Raw genomic sequence first — 10,451 nt, 5'->3', positions numbered from 1 at the left:
AGCAGAGGAATTTGCAGTTGAACTGCAGCCTGGAGTGAAGATGGCTGAAAGGTCTTATTGACTTTTATGCTTTTCCTCCCCAAAGCACCTGAAATATGAACTAGCAGATAGATGAAGTTATCATACTTCTTGTGTTAGACATAACACCCCCCTGTTTTTATATAGGAGCAATTTATTAATGAGGTCCCTGCAAATTTGCAGCTGATGTTAGGACTGGGTGAAGAATTTCTTAGATTTTGTACAGTTAGGTGAGAACTGATGGACTTGAGCCTCTTGTGATACAGCACAATCATTTTTCTTTTATCTCTTTACCTTACCTAAATGATGCATTTTCAGAGTTTCCTATCAATAAAGACTTCTAGTCCCTACATTTAGTATAAATGTCTTTATCTTTGCTTTTCTCTGACCTTTCAAAACACAGTCCAAAAAGTTTTGGTAGCACTCTGGAGATGACTTAGAACTTCTTGTGCAGAACAATTTCTTGAAGTAACATCACTTTCTTGTCTTCCATTTCAATCATTACAAAATAAATTGAAACATGAAACTCACAGATCAGAAAACTGGAACAAAAAGGACACTGATTGAAACTTAGGTTTCCTTTGGTGAAGCATGATGCTTCTGTATGATCTGAAAACTAAAAAACTCATTTTCTCTGTGATAAGTGGAACTGAAGGTGCCTTTTCTTGCACTGGCAGCTGCAGGTGTCTGTGTCAATGTGCATTTATGAACACAGATCAAGGAGTCCTTACAGTGCCTTTGGATGAGCACTGGTAGGAGAATGAAAATACAAAAATTATGTAAAATATGTCAAGTGGGTTGCTGTAAAGTGTGTGGTGACATGGAGCAGTAGAATTTGGATCAGTTGTATGTAAAAATGGAAAAAGGAGAAAGAGTTAAAAATGTGTGTGCCTCAAAGCTCAGCCTAATGAACTTCTAGCTTATCAGGGCATTTAATGATTGACTGTTTGCTTCTGTGGTAGGGCCACTATCAAAGATAAGCACATCAATCTAAAGAGAGGTGCAGAAACAGGTGTGCAAATTTGGATTTTAAGTGTTATGTCTGACAGTCTGTTGAGTTGATGGGAATAACTGTGTTCTATTGGCTGAAATGTTCAAGTTTGCAGGGATACCTTCCACTATCCCAGGATGCTCCAAGCTCTGTCCAGCCTGGCCTTGAACACTTCCAGGCTTCTAGGGGCAGCCACAGCTTCTCTGGGCACCCTGTGCCAGGGCCTCACCAGCTCCTGAGTAAAGAATTTCTTCCTGATCTAAATTGCCTGTCTTTCAGTTTAAAACCATTCCTCCTTGTCCTGTCATTATCTGCCTGTGGAAAAGTCACTCTTCTCCTTTAGGAAGCATGTAAGAAAATTCAGCTGATATGCAGAAGTGGTCACTCCATGCGTGACTGAAAAAACAAGAGAAGTTTGGATTTATTAAGAGCTGCAGAAAACTTTTGAGGTAAGGCAGCTAGTGATGGCAAGTGTGAAAAAAAAACACGCAAAACCAGCTGTGAGGGAGGCTACATAAAAGCTGTGGGAGAACATTAAGCAGACACAAAACCTAATAGAAAATATTTTTAAATGCTTCTTTTCTTTAAAAGTGTGGAACAAAGTATTTCTAGTTTTATGTGAATGCTGAAAAGGGATTTTCTCATGCCAGCTCTGCCTCCTTCATTCCTGCAAATGGCAAAGCAGAGAAGAGGGTTTTGTAAATCTCCTTGATGGGTGTGTCCTGAAGGGTTTGGTTCACATGATGGGCTTCATTATTGCCCTCTCTACTGAGCTGCATAACAGAGCTGCCTGGATGCTCTTCCTCCCCTCTGACCAGGTGCAGACACAGGTACCTCTGGCAGCAGTAGCATCAGAAAATGAGCTTTGCATCACAGTTGTTCCCACCAGCAGCCCACCTGGAGGCACTGGGGCAGCAAGGTGAGGGGTGTCTCTTACAGGGTCACCCCAGCCCCCAGGTTTATAGAAACCCAGGAGCCCTTCCAAGCACAGTGTTCCTGGGCATCGCTGCTTGTCATTCCTAGGAAGTTATGGTCACATGTGGGTGTCCTTCACAAAGGTTCTGTCAAATCCTCTCTCAGCAGCTGCTCCTTTGCAACATTGAATAAAATCTTTTCCTAAGTACTTTCTCCATGGTAGAAACTGATAGTAGTATGCCTGGAGTGCCAGTGATGCTGGTTTTCTTATTAGGATTATTTTCTATCCTGATTCAATCAAGTTGGGGTTTTTTTTGTAAGTGCTTTTATATTCAGTTTGCATATCTTGATTAGACTGTGATAATTTCCATGGCTGGAATCTCCAAAGTGTGCTGTCAAGAAATTATAAATGGTAATGAATTCACTTAATCAGGACTTCCAGGAGTACAATCAACATGAAATCTAGTCAATTAGAAATAAATCTGTTTAAAGTATTTCTGGTTCTCCAACAGTCTCATTTGAGGCCTTACTTACCTGGGACTGAATTAGAGACCTACACAGACAGAAAGTACACTTTGTAAGAAATCACAGTAAAGGGGTATAAATGAGTCCAGAAATGTAGGTGATGCTGAAGTTTGCTTGAATCTCCATTATAAACTAAGTTGCACAGCCACCAGCTGGAGAAAAGTTATAGTGCCAGCTGTGACTTGGCACTCTTCAGACCACATCTTGCACCTTGTGTCCAGTTTTGGACCCACCACAGTACAGGAAAGATATGGAAAAACATATGGAAAAATATGGAGCAGGTTCTGTGAAGGGCCACCAAGAAAAAGGGAGCTGAAGTATTGTCCTGCAAGGAGAGGGACAGGTAAGCCTGGGGAAGGGCTGGCTTCAGGGAGATTTTCCAGGCAGGCCTGGATAAAAGCATGGACAGCCCAAGCAGATCTTGCTGGACCTGCTCTGGTCAAGAGGTTGAAATAAAGACCTCTCCAGAGACCTCTGTGGCCCAAATGACATGGTGATTCTCTAAGGCACAGCAAAGAATCCAGGTTGTGTTCAGGGAGGCAGATTTTATTTTGATTCTGCATTCAGAGGGGGCTACTTCAGAAAAACAGCCTTGTTGTTATCCTAAGCTGCCTCTAAATTAAAGATATTGTGAGCAGATAACCCAGGGTGATTTAGCATGCTATTTATTTTTAATATTAAATTCCAAACTAAACCTGGCATTTAAATAGCAAATGCTGGAAGAATGAATTTGTATTTTCACAATAACATTCCTTCTATTTTTTGTTTTGCTTCTTATGCTTAATGGTCACAAACACGGGTCTCATTCTGTTTTCTTCTTGCCCAAGATGATTTCTTGAGCTGTTTACTGAAGGTAATAATTAAACCTTGATAGTCAATGAGGAAACTGGCTCTTTTAATCAATTTAATTTGGATGATTGCCTAATTTTTGGCTGGCTATAATTTGGTAAAAATGAGTTTCTTATCTGTATAATGAATTGAATAAAAATCTCAAAGGTCAAGAAAATTATTTATTTCTCAGTTATTCTACGGAGTCACTGTGCTGCCTGGGTCAGTTTGGCAGATCATTTAACCTTTCCAAGCCTGCAAATATTTTCTCCACTCTGTCATCACCATCCTTCACCTGCACAACTCTAAAGAATGTCCTTGGTTGTGCCATGAGCACAGGCTGGAGTATAAATTAAAGCCCAAAATATGCTTAGCTTGGGTTGGAAAATAGCTGGGGAAGATGCAGCTAAGGTCAGCAGAGCTCCTTTTTCAAAATTACCTCTGAAAAAGGAAAAAGTCAGGCAAGTTTTTCTGCAATTAAGAGAAGCCTGGAGACCATCTGTCCCTGGGAAGCAGGAATATTTGCTGCAGACACATAGATGGACAGAGGGATGGTGAGGACAGGGCACGTGGCTGTGCTTGCACTGGAGTTTGGCTAAACCAAGGGCTGCTCACCTGCCCGGCTCCTCCTCAGCCCTTTCTGGGTCACCATTTGTTTGTTGCTTCCCCCTGGATTAAGGAAAGAAATAAAGCTGGCATGGAGGTCAGGGAAAACCCCCCCCTACAGGCTCTTTGGCAGGGGACTGGCCCAGAGAGTCTGAGCTTTGTGCCCCCAGATCCCACCTGCAGACACTTGCAAGCCTCAACGCGTGTTTCCTGCTGAGTTGAAATAGAAGTGAATTCGTTGAAATTAAACGAGAAAAGAACCCCAGCATACACAAGGAGAAAGGGTAATTGATTTTATTTGTTGTGCCTGCTGTCAACCTAAGATAACTCATCCTTTTATAAGAAAAACAGAATGTCTGTTTGAAGCTTTTTTTTTTAACTGGCATGTTATTCCATTGATTAAACTAAAGCAAACAATGAGTCTATTTCTGTCAACACAGCAAATCAAATGACATAGTTGTCCCCACCAGGATCACATCTGAGGAAAATTCAGGTTAAACTCCACAGCAAGCTCTAAATGCTATCCTGTGTATAAGGAGGAGAGGAAATCTGCTTTATCTACAGTCAGGGCTTGATCTAATCTACATAACAAGACACCAGCAGTGCTTCTCTGTTAACATTTTATTCTGTTTGTATTTAAATTATCAGAAAAAAAAATGTTCTGTGGGTAAAGAGGAAAGAGGTTGATAAACATCAAATGCAAATTAACAAGCAACAAAGCTGCTTTGTCCATCAGGGATGTGAAATTGAGGTAAATATGTTCAACAAGCTTTGATTTTTTTGATTTTTTTTTTATTCCTGTTGTAAATCTTTTTAAATTCTCTTATGTCCTTTCCCTTCCAACCTATCATAATCTTTTTGATATTTACATAGCTAAGTGCAAGCAGAGGCTGGGAGCAGAAAGGCTGGAAAATAAAATGCCTTGCCCTATATGGTAAAAAAATTTGGTGGGCACTCTAAAATGACCATTTAATCTATTTTCTTAGAAACAGACAGTGACTATTAAAAATTGAAGTGGTGTAGTACTCCAGTGTTACTTCAAGAACATGTTGTATCTACTCACATTGTAGCATTCTTGGTTGGATAAGTAAAGGGGATTTTTTTCTTTCAGTCAGTGCATCTGCAGCTTCTTTTGTCATAGAAAACTTCCAGGATGGGGCACCCATAGCTGCTCTGGGCAACTAGTGCCTCCCCACCTTCACAGTAAGGAATTTCTTTGGAATATTTCATGTAAAAGCTGTCATGTTATAAAGAAATGCCTTTCTGGATCCAGAACTGGATTAAGCTGGATGAACTTTTCCATGTTTATGAATATAATGTTGAGTCCAAGAAGACATTGCACTTTTTGGGTGCAAGTCATGTATCTGGGACAGTGTGATTGGTGCATTTCCTAAAATGTTTTGTTGTTTTCCACTTCCACCCTATTTGGAATAGTTATGTAGCTGCTACTTCTTTAGCTGCTTTTTTTTTTTTCTGTTTGTCATCTGTTTAAAATGGTTTTGAATTCTGGATCAATGAACAGGTGAAGTTTCAAACTGAATCTTCCTTTTACAACTAAGTGCATGCAATTCCTGTAAAGATCATATTAAATACTTCAAAGTGATTATTATTTTGCCATAAGTAAACCACAGTTTCCGCTGCAAGGAAAATTTAAAGAATATCTTAGGAGCCGTGTTGTCTATCTGTTGGAAAGCAGAAGTTCTAATAAATGTGAAAACTAGAGGCCATGCTAAAAGCAACTGTAGAAATGAACAGAGCCTGGAAGGTAGCTCTGTGGGGCTCATGGGACTGGGCCTAATTCCTTGTCTGGAAGAAGGACCTTTATTTAAAGGTCAGCCAGAATTGTTCTGGAAACCTTGCGGGGGCTTAAAAGAAGCCACTTAAGAACTTATATTGCCACTGGGAGTTGGCCTTTACTGCAAACTTCCCTGTGCTGGTTAACATTTATAAATACTTGCTATGTTTCCCCTATTAATATGTTTGAATCATTTTTTTATCCATTCTAACTAATTTTACTGCTTCACCCTGTCCTAAGTCTTTACACCTTGTTCTTCTTCCTGCCAGCAGGTTCTTTTTTCTCATGTTGAAATCCTACTTCCAATGTTTATGTTGAAATTCCACTTTAGGCATTCAAAAGCTTTTTCTACATCTGCTTCTCTGCCTGTCTTCCAGTCTTCCTCATTCAGCAGAAGTTGCTTGTCTCCTGGATTCTTAATACCTATCCTTGCCCAAAATGTCTCTTTACATCTGCCTGGGTGAACTTCAGCCTTTCCATGGAGATACCGTGACCAGCTGAGTAGTTTACAGGGAAAATAAATGCTAAGAAGAGACATAGAACAAAGGAGAAATTTATCTTCTAAAGCTGCTTGGTAACGAAAGAAACTCAAAACTACCCTGTATTTGCAGAAATAGGCTGCTTGTGTAGATTCTGTGTGTGCAGCAGAGATAATGAAGTATCTGTTTTTAAAAATACCGAAATAAAAAAATTACCTGCTTACACACCCACTTTAATCATATGGTGTTAGCATTTTAAGACTCTAAATACCAAAAGTTAATGGGACTTAGTAGCTTCTTAACAAGTCTGTGCAAATAGGCACGAACAAGAGAACTCAGAAATAAGTGACAGATTTGACAATTTCTGCACAGAATTTTCTTCTTTGTTTCCTTAAAAAATAAAAGGTGGGGTGAAGTCTCATTCTTGAGCCCTTTTGCAAAATATTTTGACAATTGTGCTGACCACCCAGCAAAGAAATCAAGGGCTGCTTAAATCTGCTTTTTAACAGGGCAGTGAAAACAATCTCCTGGTGGCGCTGATGGGAACCAATGGATATGACCATTGATTTTGAATATTGATTTCCAATCAATAATTCATCTTGGAAGCATGAGATGCCACTGAGAAACAACAGCTTCAGAGAAAAGTACAGGAGAAATTTTTGCTTGTCATTCTGGTACTGTAGTATTTGTGTCAGCACTCATCTTCTAAAATATTTATCTGGGTGTTTCAGTTATTTAACAGAAAGATCAAAAATACATTATCACCAGGAAGTGAATTTAAGTGAGGGACTGCTGAATGGGGAATAAAGCTGTAATTAGGGAAGTTGTTCCTGTCTGGTGGAGCTGGGAGTACAAGGGAGCTCCAAGTGCCTCGTCTCCCCTGAGGTTTTGCTGTGGATTGTTTAGCACTCCTTGTGCATGTTCTGTCTTTCTTCTTGTAGATGTTTTCTTTCAGGTTTTGCCTTTGCCTGGCTGGGTTTTGTGTCTGTGCCCTGGTTGGAGTTGTGGAATTTGGGTGCTGATAACATTTCCATTGGGGTTAATCAGGTGGCTCTGTTTGTGGACATCTCTTTCCTGTCACTCAGGCAGTGGTGTGTCTGAGCCACTCCATGCTGGCAAACATTAATGCTGACTTTGGATGAAGTGGTTCTGCCCTTTTCAAGTCCTAGCAGTTCACTTCTGGCCCTGTGCCATCTTTCTCCTGCTGCTTCTGCAAACATTTGCATAGTGATCCAGTTCAGAGGCATGATGGGTTTGGAAACTAACCTCCCAAACCAAAAAAAAAAAAAGAGCTGGAGTTTGACCTGGATCAGTGCTTTGTTTTGCTTCACTGTTCATGTTAAAGCAGTCTGGGAACAAGGGTGGAGTGCTCTGGGGTGAGAAGGAGGAGGGGCTTGCTTTTTGGGAGGCAATGCTGGTTACTGCCAGCTTTAAAGTTGGAGTGCAGAGGGAGCTTGAACCCATCAAATTGCAAATTTCCCTTTGGAAGTTGTCTTCAATTCAAAATTTCCTCTGCATGACCTTTTCTGCCCAACTAGGGGGAGGTGTGAAATGCATGGTGTGCTGGGACTCAACCACCCACCTTCAGCTCTGTCTGAAGTGCATTTTTGTTTAAATATTATTATAATTAGAAAATAAAATGCTTGATCTTCTCCAGCATTTTAATGTAGTACCTCATCAAGCTGGTTCTTGAGCTGATATGTATAATCCTGAATAAAACCACAGAATCCAAGTGTTGGAAGCTCTGGCAGGTTTTACACAGAAATCCCTTTCCTCAATAGTTTTCCTTCAGAGTTAATGACTAAATACCTCTTTCTAGCAATCACTGTTCCTCTCCCAACAAACTTTTCTCACAGTCTGGTTCATGGCATTACTCAGCCTGTGACAATGCCCACTCTGTATGCCAGATATTCCCACAGGTAGGTTGTAGCTGGCCTCACAGCAGCAGTCTGGAGGGCTTCTCCCTGCAGGCAACAGGGCTGCTATTGTGCAAATGAGTGTTTATATAAAAATAGATTGGTCTTATCTTGACTAGGAGTCAGTGACCCCTGGATTTGAAACCTTGCTCTGAAACCTGGCCTTGGACAAGACGTTTGGTGCTTGTGCCTCAGCTGTGTTTTAGGGACAAACAAGACCAGGAGGGTTTGGTACTTTGCAGGGTCAACAAAAATCACACAGAGCCATAAGTAAGCTGAAGATTTTCAAATGTGGTTTTTATAGTGGATTTAGCTGATAATACCTGGATGTTCAATGAAAGTCCCCTGACTGGTCTCTCTCTCTATTGATATTTCAGACCCTTTCACATCAAGTTTACAATATCTAACTTACAAATAGATGTAAAATGTATATTTATTAAATTCCTTTTATGTGGTGTTCAACAACCTTAAGGCTCCAAAGAATAGATTAATCTGTTGCTGCTCTTGGTTCTTTCCCTGCTGTGTCTGTTTGCACTCACTGGAGCATACCTTTCACCCTGAGAGTGAGCTCTGAAAGTTGAATTTTTTCCCATTTGATAACCTGTGCACTGTTTAATTCCAGCCTTTTGCAATGTTCTTGTAGGGCTTTTAAAAATTATTTTTTAGAAAAAAAGGGAGTTTGATGGTCATGGTTTGGACTGTTTGAAATTCTCCTTAATGGTGCAGTGGCACCAAATGGCACAACAAGAAATTCCAGCAGATTTTTTGAAAGCTGTGGGCTAGACTGGAAAAAAAACCAACCTAAAAATAGCATCTGTAAAGGGAAGGCAGCAGTCTGAGCTCTGCTTCTTTCATCTGCCCTGTTGGTCTGAGAAACATCACCTGGCCATGGCCCCAGAGGCTGGGTGCACGTCCTGCTGCTCCTGCCGAGCTAAAGGGCAAGGGGCCTGGGGGAGAAGCTCAGTAATAAGGGGAGCATGAAGCCATCCTTTCACTCTCTCATCTTCCTGCTTCTTTGTGGCCTTCCTATGTCAAAATGGGTGTTTAACCAGCTGCAGCTCAAGCTTGCTTTGCTTTGGGGATGTGCAGAGGCCAGGGCAGGACAGTGCCTGGAGCTGGGGCACACTCAGTGCCCAGGAGTTGAGAAATGTGGACAGACAACATGAGGTGGAACAAACCCTGTTGGTGTGACACTTTTCATTGTGTGTTTATTGCCAAAATGATAATTTACAGACAATCTTGTCAGCATCCTATGACCTGTTGATTTTTTTTTTTTTTTTTTTTTTTTTTTTTAGAAAAGGAAAAAGGAATTAGGAATCTGGGATGCAACATTTTAATAGGTTATACAAGTATTATTTAGAAAGCCAGGAAACTTGCCTATTTTTCCTGATGTAGTAAGTTTGGTTGTGGAAAAATCTTTTGGAATATCCTTGGGGCAAAAGTGAAACAGTTCCTAAAAGATAACACTTTCCCTGTGGGAGCTGTGATAGCCAGTGGCTCTGGTTAACAAACAGTGGGATCTTCCATTTCCTCACAACTTGAGCCAAACAAATTGCCAGTTTCTCCAGTATTCAAATGGTCTTGTTTAAAAAATGGTGTTTAAATGGTCTGTTTCTCCACTGTGCTGGTGGGGCCCATATCCTGTTCATCTTGCCACTGTGGATACAGACTTTCATTATCCTTTCTATGTTTAATTGTGCATCATTTTCCAGAAGATTAGATGTCTTGTGCCTTGTTGACAAGTCTCCAAGAAATTCTTTGTCCCAGTATTTATAAAACTTAAAAGCTCGATTCCTGGGAGCTGGTTTTTCAGCTAGAAATTTTCCTTTCTTATTATAGAATGAAATATTCCTGGGTAGTTTTTGCATGAAAATCCACTTGCCAAAACCTGGGGAAGTTTTTTCCTCCTAACTCAGCTCTTATTTGGCTGCTGTATAACTGCAGTTTACTGCTCTCCGTTGAATCCAATGCCCTGGAATGTGTTGCATTCTCAGATGGCTTTAGGGACAGACCATGTGATGATCTTTGTCTTTCTGCTCACACTTACTGGCCTGTACCTCTTATGCCCTTAAATTCTGTGTATTGTCCTGCTGTATTTTGGGTTCACATGTTTTGGCAGTGGCAGACAAATAGAGAAACCACAGAAATGTTTATGCTTTTTATTGACTTAAGGTGCTTTGGAGAGCAGCATTAATCTACAGTTCACTGAAGCAGCAAAAAAATGAAATACTCCCTGAAGAGTTTTCTTTTGTAAATAGTGCCTTCCATTAAGCTGCTGTGAACTGGCTTCCTTTCAGGTTTCTGAATGCGCTGGTTTTGTCTTCATTAGTAATTATAGCTGAGGGTAATAACACTAGAATTATCCTTCATCAGAAGCA

The 10,451-nt window shown here is 40.6% G+C and overlaps 1 protein-coding gene across 1 annotated transcript in view; it reads left to right on the top strand.

The window, feature by feature from the left end:
- Positions 1 to 1,424: 1,424 nt before the first annotated feature.
- The window catches only part of SHANK2 (SH3 and multiple ankyrin repeat domains 2), a 256,574-nt gene continuing 247,547 nt past the window's right edge, over positions 1,425 to 10,451 (top strand). The window contains exon 1 of the mRNA XM_039725073.1: positions 1,425 to 1,458. The gene's annotated coding sequence lies outside the window, so the exon portion shown is untranslated. The remainder of the gene's footprint in view (positions 1,459 to 10,451) is intronic.

Source organism: Passer montanus, unplaced genomic scaffold, assembly GCF_014805655.1.
Source record: "Passer montanus isolate IOZ18808 unplaced genomic scaffold, ASM1480565v1 scaffold54, whole genome shotgun sequence".
In the NCBI taxonomy this organism is placed as follows: Eukaryota; Metazoa; Chordata; class Aves; order Passeriformes; family Passeridae; genus Passer; species Passer montanus.
Note: the sequence above shows the minus strand (reverse complement) of the source record. Positions and strands in the feature narration are given on the sequence as shown.